General features: G+C 36.6%; 1 pseudogene; it reads right to left on the bottom strand.

The window, feature by feature from the left end:
* Positions 1-4,745: 4,745 nt before the first annotated feature.
* On the bottom strand, positions 4,746-6,677 carry LOC105065276 (ankyrin repeat and KH domain-containing protein 1 pseudogene; annotated as a pseudogene).
* Between the last annotated feature and the right edge of the window lie 8,666 nt (positions 6,678-15,343).

Raw genomic sequence — 15,343 nt, 5'->3', positions numbered from 1 at the left:
AATAATTGAATGCCCATTTCTGAGACTCTTTTCTTTCCATCCAGGTCATGCTGGTGGAAGTTGGAAGTCTAATTCATAAACTGTACTATGCATTCAACAGTCTGGGAGGTTACATGGCTGAAGAATATGTAATCTCCACCCCAAGAGAAGCATGGAAATCAAATTTTAAACTCAGAAGGTATGTTTAGAAAAGAGTAGATGTTGTCTCCAACTTAGGAGCTATAACACAAATTACATAATAATAATACTGATTAGCAATTTGAATTTTATGAACATTCCCGGGCTTGGGAAGATGTGTGCTTGGGGAGATGATGCGGGCTTGGGGAGATGTGGGCTTAGAAACAATAACTAGTACACATACATAAGCTGAAAAAAAATGTGCAGTATACTGTATATATGTATTTACATGCAAAAAAAAAAAAAGCCAACTACTTGATTCAGGCAGTTTACTTAACTTTGCTATATCTCGTTCTCCCTAAGTGTGAAAGAATGCTAATAAATGAAACCACCTACTATATGGGATTACTGTCAGGATTAATGAGTTGATTAAGGTAAGGTGCTTAGAATGGCACGAGGCATTTGGTACATACTCAATAAACAGTAACTATTCTTATTATCCATTCTCAAAACAATTGGGGAACTTACTCTGAAGTCCGTTCCCAGACTCTGGGGCTAAACTGCCTGAGTTCAAATGCTGTGAATTAACCTCTCTGAACATCAATTTCAAAATGGGGTCATGGTGAAAATTCATGTAAATGAGGCAGTGTGTATGTTTAACAATACTAAGGACTCAGAAAAAGTTACTTTACCATCATCGTTGCTGTCATCACTCTTAGTTCATACACCCAAATTCCTTATCTGCCCAACCCTCAGGTTGTTTCTGTCCCACCGACTCCCATCTCAGCACTGCAGTGTTACTTCACAGCTAAGGCCCTGGGAAGCCCAGTTCCTCGTCTTGGCATCCAGGACTCCTGCCCCAGGCTCTGGTGGTCATTAGCTCTGATTTGAAGCTAAGGAGACTCTCATAAAGCTACTGGAATGAAGGAGGAGTCCCCATTTTTGCTACTATAATGCCATCAGTAGGTAGGTTTCCACATCACATGAGAACATGTTACTGTCAAACACTGAGATTTAATTCTGCGGCATCAGTCCAAAAAACATTTACAGAGCATGATTTTCTAAGTTCACTGTATCTATCAAATTCACCTCCCTACCCACCAAAATGCCTTCATTACCTTGTAACTGCAGGAGACACTAAGAAGTCTTGTATTTAGTGAATATTGACAGTTTGAATTGGTTTATTAGCTGGATAAAGGGCAAAAAAGAATCTAAGGATGGGGAGACAGCTTCTTTTAGTTTCAGATTATTCTATTCATATTTCACTGGCTTCCAAGTACTTCCCACTTTTATGATACAGAAACAACTGTACTTGTCTAAACAAGAATTATGGTATTGATAGAAGACTCACAAATCTGTGCCTTCACATTTTGAGAAACAAGCAGGATGGCTTCCCATAAGATCAGTATTTTTAAAGTTAATTGTAATTGTTGTTCTTTCCCCTCATAGTTATGTATAGCATTGATACTTGTTGTAGGTGAGAAGCTCCTAAAGGATACTACTTAATATTTAGCTTTTATGTTAAATTATGCTTATAAAAATGCATTCAGGAGCTAAAAAGGAAGAAAGGGCATATTTTTTAAAGAAATGCCTTTCTCAGCAAGTCACAATACTGCTTTGGCAATCAACAGCAAATCAGGGGTCTACTGCCACCCATAAATGACTTTAGAAATAGTGTTCAGTACTGTAACTCTAAAGCTTGCCTATGCCCCAGTGGCACTTGGGGTTTTAATTTTTGGTTGACAGCTTCTTGATAATCAAGCTTTTGCAATAAAACCTCACAGATACGTTAAGAAGATACTACTGAACCATAGGATTTGCAACAGCTATGTTACCTAATTAAGCAAGCCATCACTGTAAAAAGTAACATGCTTCATTGTTGACATCAATAATTCAGAACTCCATTCTCCATGAAATACCTTTTTGGATAATTAACTGATGACTCTATCCAATAGGTTAAAAAAAACCACTTTGGTTGACACTACTGAAGTAAAATAACTGTTTAAATTTTCAGGCTTCATGGAGTGTCAAATATACAGTTCAGTCAAGTAAAAGCTCACAATTACATCCTCAACTCTCTGCCAGAAATCATAATTTTATTTGTTTTAACAAGAAAATTTATTCAGAGGAATAACAAACTACAAGTGAGAATGATCTCAATATACAGTGAAGTGAAAAAAAAAGGATATAAACCATTTGATAAAGTTTAAAAATTGGAGTAGATACATCAAAATGTTAATACCTTTGTATTAAACCATCTATCAAAAGGGTCAGTGAAAAAAATGTGTGAGTATGTACATATATATATAGAGAGAGAAGAAATTAATATGGCAAATGTTGACAATTGTTGAATCTAGGTAAAGGGTATATGACTGATCACTGTATTATTCTCAAACCTTTCAAATATCTGAAAATTTTCCAATTAAAATAAGTAATTGCATAAAGCAAAAAATATTTATAGTGAATATTTAAGGAGGTAAAGTTAGGAATTTTAATTCCTCCCTTTTTAAACATTTATAATTTTTCTATAATAAATATGTATTGTTCAGTTAATTAGACTTAAAAAATAGATTTTTTTAAAGGCAAAGTGTTCTCTTTAGTAGCCATTAACAATTGGATTTGATTTTCTTGTTAACAATTTGATGTGATTCTCCAATTCAATTTTTTCAAGCCTGATTCTGTTACAGACAAAGCAACACTTATCTGAGAAACGGAGTGAAACAGCTTTGAGGCAGTCACTCTTTTCTTGCATTACCTTATTTTCCTGCCCAGATGTAGAGCACAGTAAATGAGGATAAATGGTCTCTTTAAGCACTCTTCCATCAGCAGGGTATATGCTTTTTGAAAGCCCACTGCATAGCGAAAAATAAAAAGCAAAGTTTAGAACTTTGGAGTTTATTTTTTTTCCTTTCCCACTTTCAAAAGTCGGATGGTACCATTCAAGTTTCTAAACTCTAGTTAGAAATTGTTGGGTTAATAATTACAGGTGACTTTTTTGAAAACCCAGCACCAGCTGTACAAGTTATACATGGTTAATCTCATTCCTTCATCCCCTGCTGCTTTATACAAAGGCTGAAGCCTACCAAGCCTAGAGTAAACCTTCTAGTGCCAAAGTTGTTTTGTTCTGGTTTTTGATCATGGCAGCATGCAGGGATTTTTCCATAATAAACCTCCCAAAGTTCATTTGCTACCTGAATGTTTTGTATTCCGCTCCCATCTGAGCCCACCTGTTCAGCAGCTGATAGATGTAACTGTGACCATCTTCTGTCCAGATGATGATCCTGTGAGCCGCAAGCACCTCTCCACCAGCAAACAACTGCCTGCTCCCACTAACTTCAGTCCAAAGAAGGGAAAAATCACAATAGTCGTAAACCTAAAATATGGAATTAACGATGCATGTTAACAAAAGCTTCCAATCTAGTTTGCCAAGGAAATGAAACAAATTATGGTCATCAAGGCTGTTTAGATGACAGTGTTGATGCAACAACACATCAAGTATTAATAACAGGCCACACTGCACTCATGTACCAAGATAACATTTTACCAGTGCTTATTTTTCTCACATTTAACCTAGGGTGGGTATCAGTGGGTAAACTTTATCTGATATATCATTCCAGAATGTGCCCATTAAGCACAGAGGCCAAAAATCCCAAATTTTTTGTATAATTTTATTAATTCCATATGGATAGTCAAACTTAAACATTTGAAAATTTATCACACACACAAAAGTTTATACACTAGAAATCTTTTGTTAGATCATGTACTGTACATTTTTGTTCAAAGATATGTTATCAGCCTCTAAGTAAGACAATATAGGTTTATTAACTGAGCCAAGTATATGAAACTTTAAAGGAAAAAAGAATGCTATCAAGTGATAGTAACTTAGCTTTTCTTTCTTCTTGGAGAAGTTAGTAGATACATTTACAAGAAAGGAATGCATATTCCCCAAAAATAAATATAGTGATAAAGCAGGAAAAGAAAAAAAAAATCTAAAAATAAGACCAATGTATGTAGGTGAAAAATATTAGTCTTCTTTTAAATTCTAAAGTGCATGTATCAACTTTTTAAAATAATGTGAGATAAATGCTCATTATTATTATGGTTTGTTATTAATAAAATTAGTATATACTTTATATATACAATATCCTGGCATACAAAACTGCTAAATGCAGGGAGAGGAAAACTGATAGAAGTCAGTCAGAAAAGACAAGTCATTCCTTGTTGTGGTATTAATATCATAAAGAGTTTGTATCACAGTTAAAATATATTCTGATAATTACTGCACTAAAGGTAAAAATCAAATTACATGTGTATATCCCTAGTATTCATGATGTTATTTTAGAGTACCTTCCAACATTTAGACAATACGACCAGTAGAAGTCTCTCTGTATATGTGCAAAATCGTATTGTCTGGCAGTTCAGGCAGTTGAGAAATTTGGATTCCTTCTCATAAACATCTTTCTTTTCCTTCAAAAGGAATAACATTTTATTAGTAACAGTTCTGTGTAATTTATATGAAATTGTATGAGAAGACTGCTCCCCTGTAAACCTGAAGTAGATCACACCATTATTATTTTAAAAAGTATCCCATTTTCCTTTTTTTTTTATTTTAGTAATTAAATCTCTTTTTATTGGAACTTCATAATCTTTTCCAATCGAAAAGGATTTCCTTTGTCACCCAGCAAGGTCCTGGAACTTCTTGGCTGATGCTTGACCGGATCTATGCCCTCCAAAATAGTCTTCATCTCCTCTTGCTTGTCTAAATCAGCCCCTGCTTGAAGCAAAACATCTGTAACATCTGTATGTCCATTTTCACAAGTGTAGGTTAAGGCTGTGTCTCCTGTTGCTGTTGTAGCATGAACATTAGCACCAGGGGCCAGTAAATATTTAACCAACTCCAGGTGTCCCTCCTGAGGAGCCTCCATCAGAGGTGTGGAGCAGCCAAGTTCAATATCAGCTCCCGCCTTAATCAGGAAGTCTGCAACTTCAGAAAATCCTCCACAGCAACCCAAGGTCAGAGCAGTTTCTTGGGTTTCTTCTGTCTGGGCATTAATATTTTCTCCTTGTACTAAGAGTAGTGCCACCATCTCTTCATGTCCTTCTCGAGCAGCTTCCATCAAGGGAGTGTATACTTCATCATTAAATTCTTCAAGATTTGCCCCCCTTTCAATAAGTAAAGCTACCAATTCAATGTGTCCTCCACAGGCAGCTAGTGTTAATGGAAACTCAAATGAATCTGCAGGCATATTCACTTGAGCACCACTATCCAAAAGCAAACATGCTGCTTCTACGTGTCCATCCATGCAAGCCTCCGTTAAGGCAGTATGCATCTCATCTGTTTTCTGCTCTTGATCTGCACCAGCATCAAGCAGAAAGCGAATCATATCCAAATGGCCTTTGTAGCATGCAAGTGTAGGAGCAGTTTCTTTGAATTTGTTAGAATGAGTGTTGATGCCTGCCCCACGATCTAGAAGAACTCTTGCAACTTCCACATGACCTGCACTGGCTGCTTCCATTAAGGGGGTATGTCCATTTTCATTATGATCTTCTGTATTTGCTCCTTTATTAAATAGTATTTTCACAATATCAACAAATCCTCCAGCACAGGCGTAAGTCAGCGCAGTATTTCCTGTTGCAGACTGGGAGTTGACATGTGCATCATGAAGAAGTAATAACTTCATAATATCTAAATAACCTCCACTGGATGCTGCCATTAGGGGTGTTATATCTCCTTTATTGCCCCTATCTTCAACATTAGCATGCATAGCAAGCAATACTTGTGCTAATTCATAATACCCAGCTGAACAAGCCAAACACAGAAGGCTTTCTCCTTCTTATGTTCATTTACACTTCTGCCTTCATCTAGCAATTTACGAACAGCATTCACATCCCCATCTGAACAAGCTTCTGCCAGACTGCAAGTGTCCACTTGTCCTGCATTGTGGCTGTTTTCTGCCCTCATCCGTGTCAGTGCAGCAGCAGCTTCATCCAGTGCACAACTTACTGAGGATGTCAGTCTTCGGAGTACTTCAGGATCTGCAAAGGCTTTACCATCAGCAGTTAACAATTTGCCAATTCCTGCTGCTTCTAGCAATGCTTCTAGTCGTGCCTGTGTCTCTGGATCCACAGTGCATAAGTCTGCTCCTTTCGCAGTACTTGATTAGAGTATCTCTGAGGTTGTTTTAAGCACTGGGTTATCCAGATCTTCTTGGTCCAAAATAAATGATTCAACCTCGGACACTTTGTTCTCGTCGCTACCAGAGGCACCGCCTCCATCCCCGGTCCTCAGAACGGCAGCCGCCAACTTGAAATCCAGTGCCGCGTCCCCTCCGCCTGCACCGCTCCCGCCGCCACCGACCCCTGGAGCGGGCCCGGCCTCCCCAAAGAGTCTCACGGTGCGGATCCCCAGCCCGACCCCTCCCGGCGGAGACGGCTCCGAGGCCCCGGGATGGGGTGGATCGCGGAGCCACCGAGTCCAGGTCCTCCTCAAAGGAGGTGCCGCCGCCTCTGCTGTTGGTCAGCATGGTTCGCACGCGGAGCCAGAGACGCTGCCGAGTCACTCGCGGCCGCCGCCGCTGCCGCTGCCGATCCCGGGAACAAGAGGAGGAGGAGGAGGAAGAAGCGTCCCATTTCCCTTTTGAGTTTTCTGAACTAATAAAGTTACTTTGTAGAAGAAACTGTGAAGAGGAAACCCATTCTAATTCAAGGATTTGTTATACACAAGCATCTAACTTCCTGTCGGGGAATATGCTGCAGACTTCTGAAAATGTAAAGATATGAAGGAGTTACTGCTTTTCAGACGTGGCAGAAAGATAAGACGAAAAAGTAAAAGAGTTTTTTAAAATCCCTGTAGTATCTTATTTGTTAAAATAGAAAAACAAAATGCTTTGAAAAAACAAAAGAGTGGACAGCACAGAACACCTAGAATACTATGTTCTCAAATTGCTAATGATGCTGTGTGTGTTTCTTGGGCTCAGTATTGATAACACAATTCCCAGGCTTTCCCAACCAAGAAATTCTGAAAGACAGCCCAGAGCATGGAGCATTCAAAACAGTTCTGTCACTAGCACAATCCCAATGACTATTTTTTTGTCCATCACCTTGACTTGTAGACTGATGCCAGGGAGCAGATGAATATACTGGGCCCCAAGTGTATGTTACCCCCAGTTATTCATTGTAATCTGCCCACAATAGCCATGGCTCACACATACCCAGAAGAAAGGGGGTCTTCTGTTGTAACGGACAGAGAAATATACCCCTATGATGGATTTTTTTTATATTAAACTGTAAGTAGTGTTTGTTGGTGGGGGCATGTGGTTGTAAATAAAAACTTTTGTATATACACAGAGAAAAGTCTGGAAAGATACCATCCAGTTGTTACCAATGCCCACCCCTTGGAAGAGAGATAGGAAAAATACATGGAGGAAAAATGTTTACACTTTTTTACATCATTTGGAATTTTAAAAATGAGAAGGTAACACCCTTATAATTTAAAAATGTTCAATAAATATGCTTGAAATTGGAGAATAAAGAGTAGTTTTGCAAGCCAACCTGAATGCTGTTGATGGATGAAGATAAATGCCATACTTTGAGCTCCCCAGCTACTGACACCACCAAGAGAGAATCTTCTGTAAAAACAACAAAGGTCACATATAAGCTAACCACCATTCTGATTGTTCTAAAGATTATTTCATAGTCATCTAAGGGTTATGCAGAGCTATGTAGGTAGAAAATATCCAGTTCTTTTTTAAATAAAAAATAAACATCTTAGATCACATTTTGAATCTGTTCTAAAATTTCAAAGTGACTCCCATGGAAGGAGACGACCACTAAAAGCAGAACCACACTGCAAGCCATCATGCTGGTAATATTAATTGCACCTTCCTATCTCACAAATAAGTAAGTAGCCCACCTTCCCTCCTTAGAGAAACTGAAAAGTCACTCATCACAGAAACTGAATTCTCTTCATGACTACATCCAGAAGACACAGCAGGGCAAAGCCAAGAGTCCTGCTCATCCACAACAAACACCTGCTTGTCACTCTTAAAATGTATCAAGCAGAACTGGGTCATGGAAATGCAGAGTCTTCTTTTCCCACTTCATCTTGAACTCTTGCTGACTTCCCAATATTCTGAACCACTGGAATGGGTGTTCCCAGTTTTTCTTGATCTGGCTTAGAGAGCTATCTCCACCAACAGATAAACAAAGAAGCATTCTGAATTTTTGCCCAATAATTTAACAAATAGCTCAAAAGTGATATTTTTATCTGCTATCTCTAGTGTTAGATAATAGCTAACTATTACCTTGAATTCTCATGGAGTGAACAATGCACATGCAGTTGATCCAATCAGGAGACTGAGATGATGTGAAAGTGTGAATAATAACCAGACTTTTGGCATCAATTATAAGAACATCTTGATATTCTCCACAACACAGAAGTCAGCCTTCTCCTGTCATATGGAATGAGCAGTGGTAATACTATGCAAGTGGAATTCAAAGTAAAAATTTCATTATCACTAGCAGTTAACATAATTTTGCCTGTGGTGAAGACTTCTCTGGATTTTAGTCTTTTTTGTTTTGTTTTGTTTTTCTTTTCTTCTTTTTGTTTTACATTTTTTTAATTGAGTAGTAGTCATTCTACAATGCTGCGTCAAATTCCAGTGTAGAGCACAATTCCTCAGTCACGCATGAACATGTACATATTTATTGTCACATTTTTTTTTCACTACCACAAGATCTTGTATATATTTTCCTGTGCTATACAGTATAATCTTGTTTATCTATTCGACATTTTAAAATCCCAGTCTATCCCTTGCCTCCTTGGTAACCACAAGTTTGTATTCTATGTCTGTGAGTCTGTTTCTGTTTTGTATTTATATTTTGTTTGTTTAGTCTTATCATCTATTCAATTAAGATATTAGGCTGCATAGCAACTAAAATTTATGTTAGTTCAATTATTTCACAATTCTAAAGTGTTAATTTTGTACTTTATCTCACTTGTATGTCATTTTTCTGGAGAAGGGGGATCTTTAGGAAAGAGATAATCTTATTGCAAATAATGAAAAGCTCACAATTATATTAATTCTGGAATGCTACATACAACTAAACAACCACAAAAATCAGGTTCCTTATCCTAGCAATACTGCTACATGTTAAGAAGAAAGAAAAATGTCCGAAGAGTGTTTGAGGAATTCTTGTGCCAAATAAATGCTGAGAATGACTTTTATTAAAGATTGAATAATATAATCTACTCTTGACAAGCTCTCTCACTATTCAGGTTTTGATCCCAGAAAGAAGTTCATGAATGTTTCAATGCAAGTCATCAGTGCTAAAAGCAATATGTACAATATAAAAAACAGTGTCAGTACCATGGGAATCATGCCACTACTTTACTTATGTTTGGAGTCCATCTACCAAAAGCCAAAATCTCTTTTATGGCTATGCCTCTTGCTCTATTTTCATAAATAAAAAGTTTAGAAATTAAGAACTTATCCACCCCAAAAAGCTTAAAATTGGAAAAACAATTTTTTTCTTTATAAAAAACAGTACGTCCAGGAGCATCCATGTTGCTGCAAATGGCATTATGTTGTCGGTTTTTATGGCTGAGTAGTATTCCATTGTATAAATATACCACATCGTCTTTATCCAGTCACCTGTTGATGGACATTTAGGCTGTTTCCATGTTTTGGCTATTGTAAATAGTGCTACTATGAACATTGGGGTGCAGGTGTCATCCTGGAGAATGTCATTCTAAGTGAAGTAAGCCAGAAAGAGAAAGAAAAATACCATATGAGATCGCTCATATGTGGAATCTAAAAAAACCAAAAACAAACAAACAAAAACAAAGCGTAAATAAAGGACAGAAATAGACTCACAGACAGAGAATACAGACTTGTGGTTACCAGAGGGGTGGAGGGTGGGAAGGGATAGACTGGGATTTCAAAATTGTAGAATAGACTACACTGTATAGCACAGGGAAATATACACAAAATGTTATGATAACTCACAGAGAAAAAAATGTGACAATGAGTGTGTATATGTCCATGAATAACTGAAAAATTGTGCTGAACACTGGAATTTGACACAACATTGTAAAATGATTATAAATCAATAAAAAATGTTAAAAAAATAATAAAATAAAAAAAATAAAATTAAATTCCATTTCAAAAAAAAAAACAGTACGTCAATAAAACAAAATCATTTTGTGTGTATGTCACTGTGTGTGTGCTTTGTGAATGTAACCAAGAAATAATACGGAAATTGTCTTTCAAATTTGTCTGTGTTAGAAAAATACAGAAAATAAAAGAAAGAAGATAAAAAAAAAGTGGTTGGATAGTTACTTTGGGAAAAGAAAAAAATCTCAAAATAACAGATGGTAAGTGACACTCTTTAAGTGACATTTCTTTAAATGTGTCCTTAGCAAATGCACTAAAGGAGTTGTAGAATCCGGAGATGTTCTGAAGGAAGTGAAAGTACTTACACAGATTGCACTGTGCCTGTAAGGAAGGGTGGCCTTCTCCACGCACTGTCCATTGGTGACATTCCAAACACACATCTCCCTAGCAGAGATAACTTTGTATTATTCTCTGTCATTTCCACTCAATTGGCTGGAATAATTCTTGTGCCACCAAGTTTTTCTTATAGTGCTGCACTTAAATGCAGCTTGATCGTTTACATGGCTTTTTGTTACAGATTACTAGGCAAGAAAATGTTGTGGTCATTAGCAGAGATGACATTCTGTATCTGAGTCTTTTTGTTTAGGTAATTACACCCTGCCACCAGCCTACAAAACTTAAGTGCCAACCTGACCTACAACAAATTGTGGGGGTACAGCTATCAGAGCCTGTGAGAGTGACAGTACAGCAATCTTTCCATGGAAACTGCATCCTCTTGAAAATGGCTTATTTCATGGAATTTAAACTACATATTCTGAAGAGCATAATGCATTGTGTTCCATCTTCTGGAACTCAGGTATCATTTTTGTAAAAACAAACAGTGCCACCAAGAGGCCACACTTGGTCTATCATTGATACGCTTTTTTTTTTTTTTTGCTTCTCCTGAAAGCATCCTTGCCACTAAATATTTAGAAAACTCTGACTTGGCTATATATATGTTACAAAGATATAGATACAGTTATGAAATACAGTTACAAATACAACTGGCATAGGGTAGTTTAAGTCTGTATGATTTCAGTTCACAAAAACCGGAATGGCTGTTTCAGAGTTGTTTGGCAATATTCTTCAGTTTTGATAGTTTCAACAAATAAGAAAAATTTTCTGTGGAAGAAAAATGAACACTTTATTGGCTTTAAGGGAGAGCTGCTATTAAGAAGCAAAAGATATGGACTAATAATGGTAAATGCTCTATGCATTTGGTGTTTGCTGATTTCTTGTTCTTTTAGCCAAACACTGGAAATTAATCTTTAAGCCAGTGGTTCTCAACCTGGGGTGATTTTGCCCCACAAAGGACATTTGACAACGTTGAGAGATAATTTGGTTGTCATAACTAGGAACACGCTACTGACATCTAGTGGGGGAAAGCCAGGGATGCTGCTGAACATCTAACAGCACAGGATAGTCCCCGACAACAAAGAATCCCTTGGTGGTCTGAAATGTCATTAGTGCTCAGGTTGAGAAAGCATGTTCTGGACATAGAACTAAATATTCATAGTAGTTTTATTTCTCTCTGTCTATATCTAACTGTATTCCAAAAAGGATTTGAGGTAATCTGAAAAGGCTTGCAATTAAATAAAACGGGGAAGGCGGGTGGGAAATGTGTGTGTGTGTATATGTATGTATGAAAAGAAAGACTGGGAAAGGTAGAAATTGAAATAATATATCTCAAAAGTAATACATATGTGTGTGTGTGTATATGTATATATCTCAAAGGTAAAGAAATGGAACTTTACACAGCCATTGATACAAAATTTTGGCTGTATAAAAAATTGAGTTTCTCAGTGTGGTTCTCAGCTCTAGCTATGTGAATATTTTAAAATTTTTCCTCAGAGATTCTAATTTCATGGCTCTGTGTTGGGGTTCTGACATCGGGGGTTTTGCAATGCTTCTGGCTGGTTAACCTGTTTCTAGATAACTCTATCTCTAAACCAGTGGTTCTAAACTCTGGCTACACATCAGATCATCAGGGAGCTTTTTAAAAATACTAATGTCTGGGACCCAGCGCAGGCATCAGACCAGGCTAATTAAATCACATTTTCCAGGGTTGGAGCCTCAGCATCAATAAAAAGCTCTCCCAGTGATACTAATGTTTCTAAACTCATGGATTCTAATGCTTTCCCTGTTTGTTTGCTTATCATCTTATTTTTTATTAAATTGAAAAAAATACAAAAATATCACATAGTAAAATCGACTCTTTATCAATCAATTCTATTTAAGATAGAAAAGCAAATTTGTTGTATATCAAAAGTAGTTTCAGCATTTTAGCTGAACTGTACCAGTTGCATACCAAATAAAAAGACATGAAAATTAACTATTAAAATGAATATTCTTCTTTTCCTTTTCAAACACTGTCCCCAAACTTTGGACATAGATTAAATCATCTTCAATTATAAAAAAAAAAATAACAATTTCAAATTAAATAAATATTTTTTATTTTTTTATTGCAATTTAAGAAATGGAGGGGAAAACTACAACATATATAATTAGAATATTATTAAATTCCTGCTAAAAGTTCCTTGAGAAAGGGCCTTTTTTTTTTTAATTCAAACTTTATATCTCCACCTGAGCCCCTCAATAAAAATTCATTCAGTGGATACGTAAATCAGTCACTACTCTTTCATCCACTTTCCATCTTTCAGAAACGTACTGTTTTCTCTTGGCCCCTTTCCTCTTCTTATATTTGTGTGATTATCATACTCTCATTGCTTTGCTCAAAGTTTAATGAAACATCTAGAAGGAAAGGAGATATATATCAGTGCTTGGTTTCCCATCTTGATTTACAAGTCCATTGTTTTCTTTAGACTCTCTTTAATTACACTTTTGGGTTTCCTTTGGCATTCTCAGACTCCTTTCTTGTTATGCCTGTTTCTTAAATGCTGGTTTTCCTTAGATTTGTATCTTAGGCTTTCTTACATTCTCATATTTCCCACTCTCTCTGAGTGAGTTATCCACTCTCTTGACTTCAAGTACCATCTATAAGATGTTGGAAACCCAGACCTATTCAGTGGGCTCTAGTTTTCCACATGCAACTAGCACTTAGATGTCTCCACATGGATGACGTGGAGAACTTCACACTCCTCGTATTCAAAATGAAGCAAAACATCTTCCCTACTTTGTTCTCTATTCTCAGTGAAAGGTATCATTACCAATGAGTTTTCCAAGTCATTCTTGATCTCACTTTTTCTCTCACTGACCCAAGCATGGGGCACTCACTATTCCAAATATATTCCTCTGAACCAGCAGCATTGGCCTTGTCCAGGAACATGTCAGAAATGCAAGTTCTTGAACCTCAGCCCTGACCTACTGAACCTGTGCCTCCAGGGATGGGGCACAGTAATCTGTATTTAAACAAACTCTGAAAGTGGTCCCGATGCAGGCTCAGGGTTGAGGAACACTAGCCTAGAAGACCCTAAGACTGGGTGCCTGCCTGCCTAACTCTCAGCTCTTGCTGGTTGTTGGAAGTTATATTAATAAGTAATAACCCTCTTTATCAATGTCAAGGCTTTTTTGACATATGTTTTAATATACTAACACAGCTGTATCAACATAATTTTCATTTGTATCCATCTGATAAATCTTTTTCCATCCATTTATTTGTTTTTTACTTTTAATGGAGTTATAGTCATTTTACAATGTTGTGTCAAATTCCAGTGTAGAGCACAATTTTTCAGTTATACATGAACATACATATATTCATTGTCACATTTTTTTCACTGTGAGCTACCACAAGATCTTGTATATATTTCCCTGTGCTATACAGTATAATCTTGCTTATCTATTCTGCATATGCCTGTCAGTATCTACAAATTTTGACATCCCAGTCTGTCCCTTCCCACCCCCCACCCCCTTGGCAACCACAAGCTCGTATTCTATGTCTATGAGTCTGTTTCTGTTTTGTATTTATGTTTTTTCTTTTTTTTCTCTTTAAGATTCCACATATGAGTGATCTCATATGGTGTTTTTCTTTCTCTTTCTGGCTGGCTTCACTTAGAATGACATTCTCCAGGGACATCCATGTTGCTGCAAATGGCATTATGTTGTCATTTTTATGGCTGAATAGTATTTCATTATATAAATATACCACAACTTCTTTATCCAGTCATCTGTTGATGGACATTTAGGCTGTTTCCATGTCTTGGCTATTGTAAATAGTGCTGCTATGAACTCTGGGGTGCAGGTGTCTTTTTGAAGTAGGGTTCCTTCTGCATATATGCCCAGCCATCCATTTACTTTTAACTCTTATATACTCTTATGCTGTTTTTTGTTTTTTTAATTGTTTGACAATCTTTGTAATTTAACTAAAGGCTTAATCCCTTTAATTGAAATTACTGGTTTATTCAGATTTATTTCAATTATCTTACTTTGTACTTTCTATTTGTCTTATGTATTGCCATCCCCTTTGGATTAAAAACACTTTTTTCTATTTTAAATTGGAAGTTTTATATTCAACTTCTTTTGTTTTTCTTTCTTTTGTCTGTTGTATATCAAGCCTAAAGTTACAGTTAATTAACATCTTTACCCACCTTTAGGACACCAGAACACACAGAATCTGGTCACTGCATTTACTATGTACACTTGGTGATCAGGATCGTGTGTCTGTGTGGGGGAGGTAAATGGGAGGTATACATAAGCATTACTGTAATATAGTCTGTGTTTATTTAAATTTTGTAAAATTTGCTGGGTTTTGTTCAAAATTCCTTCTTCCATCTCAGATCTTCCTTATGAAATCATTGTCCTTACTGAAAAATATAACTCAAAACTTACAGCAGGTCTGTTGGCAGTGAAGGCTCTCAGTGTTTGTCTTAAATGTTACTATTTTGTCCTAATTTTTGGAAAATATTTTTCCTAGAGATACAATTCTAAGTTGACACATATCTTCTCTCAACTTTTTGAAGATATTTCAGTTATTTCATCTTCATTTTACTGTTACGAAGTCAGCTTTCAGTTTAATTAACATTTCTTTATAAGTAATCTGCTTTTTCTCACTGACTACTTTCAGGAGCTTCCCTTTTTCTTTGGCATTCCATCATTTCAGCATCAGGTTCCAGATA

This window comes from Camelus bactrianus, chromosome 35, assembly GCF_048773025.1.
Source record: "Camelus bactrianus isolate YW-2024 breed Bactrian camel chromosome 35, ASM4877302v1, whole genome shotgun sequence".
NCBI classification, from domain to species: domain Eukaryota; kingdom Metazoa; phylum Chordata; class Mammalia; order Artiodactyla; family Camelidae; genus Camelus; species Camelus bactrianus.
The sequence above is the reverse complement of the archived record's forward strand: the minus strand, read 5'-3'. Positions and strand labels throughout refer to the sequence as shown.